Source organism: Plectropomus leopardus, unplaced genomic scaffold (genome assembly GCF_008729295.1).
Source record: "Plectropomus leopardus isolate mb unplaced genomic scaffold, YSFRI_Pleo_2.0 unplaced_scaffold15838, whole genome shotgun sequence".
NCBI classification, from domain to species: domain Eukaryota; kingdom Metazoa; phylum Chordata; class Actinopteri; order Perciformes; family Serranidae; genus Plectropomus; species Plectropomus leopardus.
The window spans coordinates 1-3,043 of record NW_024616987.1 but is presented as its reverse complement, the minus strand read 5'-3'; the positions used below and the strand labels follow the sequence as shown (position 1 = coordinate 3,043).

The following is a 3,043-nucleotide window of genomic DNA, read 5'->3' as shown; positions in this document are numbered from 1 at the left end:
AATGCACTGACTTCCTCGTAGAACCTATCGAATGAAAATCTTGTTGAATATGCTGCAAACCTCTAGAAATGCCTAAATAGGACCACAGTTTTCTTTTTTTCCAATTTAACTGCAGTTTTTGTTTGTCTCTCTGTTTCATGTACTGCTAACATAAAACAAATGTCATCTCCGCCTTGTCCGGCAAACAGGGGAATTGCTGTAGATGCAGCTTTTTCATTAAATAGCACATAAAATAACATGAATAATTTGAAAAACCCAACCTTAACAACCCAGTTACACACCTTACAACTGTTCAACAGAAAAAGCTTACTAGGAACTATGAATTCAAAACCAAAAATAACTCGCAGACAATATTTAGTTTTGGGATAGCACACACACAATTTTTAAGTCCAGAAGTGAATTTCTGTTGCCAGTTCAAACAATTTACTATATTGATGGACTTTTGCATTTTGGAAAAGAAAAAAAATGTAGATGGAACAAAAAAAGAAAGCCTTCATTTGTCTCCCAAATGTAGAGTCAAATTAACAAGTTTTTAAAAATAATAATAATATTAGCTACTCAAAAAATGCTCACTTGAGCAGTTATTGTCACTAAAGCAAGGACACTCAACTTGCCCATACATGTCTCTACGGTTTTAGGATATTTCTAGCATTTAAGGAGTTTCCAGGATTTGGGGACTTTTCTCTGATTTTTTTGACATTTCTATGATTTAGTTGGTTCCTTTATTAGGAGTTTGTTTATCAAAAAGCTTTGAATTAGACCATGAAACAGTTCAGCATATGTACCTAAAGAATAACTCATATTGCCCACCAAAATCTCTCATTACCCCCCAATTAAAGCAGTCTGTTTTTCGTTAGGTCTATGTTATAATAGAAACCCAAACTACAAGAACCTAATAATGAGCATAATAAAGGACCTTTAATCAGCATAACATGAATCTGGAATATATGATAAATAATTTACTTTATGACAGACTTAGTCAGTTAAAGCCTACGCTTTTAATAAGAAACACTTCTGGGTTAACAGGTCGTAAATTTAGGATAATTGTATCGTCAGTAGCGTCAATAAATGATGTTGCTATGACAACGCTTCATGCAAATGTCCGGGGATGGCAGAAATGAGGAACCGAAATCAGAAGCAAATCATCTGGGGAACAAAAAAATCATGTAAGATTGGAAAACCGATGGGGTGAAACCTGCCTCACACTGCTCTTTTTATGTTTTTTTTTTTGTTTTGTTTTTTAAAAGAAGGCTTTCGTTTCTCTTTCTCTCTTCAGCTGGATTTTAAACCGGTCTGTACTCGTTTAAATCGGTAAGTTTTCTTCACGACTTTGACCAAAGTTACAGTTTGCATGTTCATGGCGGAAGCGGCAAGTGGCAGCGCAGCTATTAATCGACGTGGTGGTGTTTAATTTGGTATGAATACAGCTTTTATTTTATAGCTTCGCTGTTATTTTTTACAAATTTCCCAAACAAGACTAACACCTCCTTTCCTCCGCGCCACCAGTGTTCATTAAACACCGAGCCTGTGTTTACAAACTGCACTTTTGTGGCGCACAAACCGTGTGGGCGAGCAAGTGGGAGATTCATTCAGCAATCAGAGCTCTGTCGTAAGTTGTCGTCGCTGTCTTTTGAGGGCAAATGTCGGAGTATACAGTTTCACTTTAAAGTCGCTGTTTGCCCGGTAGGTATCTGTGTTTTCCACCGATGGAGGAGTGGAAAATGAGCATCGCCACTCTGAGTGAACAAGTCCTGAACAGGCTGTCAGCGATGATGGACAACTCCAGCTGCGGATGGAGGCAGCTGGCCGGTGCGGTGTCCGAGCAGCCGAGGTTCCGCTGCAGGTGAGACACTGAAGGCATCACACACACACACACAAAAAAACAACAGCTCTACAAGTTATTCACATTACTTCCACATCTTTGTCATCACAACAATAACTCTTCTGAACATTTATTTCCTTCTGTAGTACAAAGACTTTCTTTGGTGTTGGCTACTCGACTTACTTTGCCTGGGAGGCCAGGGGCCAGTGGCAGCAGCCCCATGTGTGCAGGGGCGTTACTAGGATTTTAGGGTATAAGGCCTAGTGTTTTAGTACTTTAGATAGGTCTTGGTCTTGGAGACCAGTCTCAAGATCACTTTTAGATGGTCTCCGCCCTGTCTCAGAATCGAACATTTTTTGGTCTTGTCTTGGTCTCGGACACATTTTTACTGAGACTGGTCAGTTCACTTCAGATCAGTTCAGTTCAGTTTATTGTCATTCAGAACATGTTGAAAACATGAAGAAACTAAATTTGTTTCCCAGGTCCAGCAGCGTACAGAATAAATAATATTAGCTAAAATAGACCTTATGAGTTAATAGTAATAAATAACCTAAAAACCTGTATTAAATAATACACAGTCAAAAAAAAACTTGGCTGGATTTGAAGAAATACATTTTACATCCAATCACAGTAATTATCTTAAATAAATTGGTTGTTGTCTCGACCGGTCGTGATTAAAAATTAAAAAGTCTGCTGCGTCCGAGACCAATGCAAGAGCCAAAATGCATTCGATTACAAGACGAGACTGAGACCCTCCCAAAAGTGGTCTTGAGACCGCGACCAATCTCGAGCACCACAACACTATTTGTCACCCCAATAAAAACATAAAAATAGAAAAGAACTTTTATTTTGAAAAGAAATTCAAGACATTCATACTATAAATTAATCACCTGATTACAGGAAATTAAGTGTTTGATGCTCAAAATTTTCTGGGGACATCCCCCAAAGCCCTCATTTCATTTAAATAATCCCCAATGTTAGAGTGAAACCCACACTCTTGAAAAACATGTTTGTTCCTCCATCATACTGCACACTCCTGCAAGTTTTCTGGGCCCTCCCCTGCACTGGGCTCCATGAACTGTCACTACCACACTGACAGACTGACTAAACACTGGTGACTGAATTCCCTCTCTGCAGCGAGAGCGAGCTGACCAGCTGCTCACTCCAGGTGCTGAGCGCTACAGGCAGCCCTGGACGCACCCTCCTCGCTCGGCTCGCTGA

At 39.6% G+C, this 3,043-nt stretch overlaps 1 long non-coding RNA gene across 3 annotated transcripts; it reads left to right on the top strand.

Annotated features, from left to right (window-relative positions):
* Positions 1-1,105: 1,105 nt before the first annotated feature.
* LOC121964518 lies at positions 1,106-3,042 on the top strand. 3 transcript variants are annotated; one of them, XR_006107367.1, is made up of 5 exons: positions 1,106-1,166; positions 1,277-1,415; positions 1,507-1,609; positions 1,688-1,843; positions 2,960-3,042. It is a non-coding gene; the product is annotated as an uncharacterized LOC121964518 (long non-coding RNA). The 3 variants fall into 3 exon arrangements; XR_006107366.1 differs by having other exon boundaries at positions 1,153-1,311; XR_006107368.1 differs by having other exon boundaries at positions 1,153-1,415.
* Position 3,043: the final 1 nt, after the last annotated feature.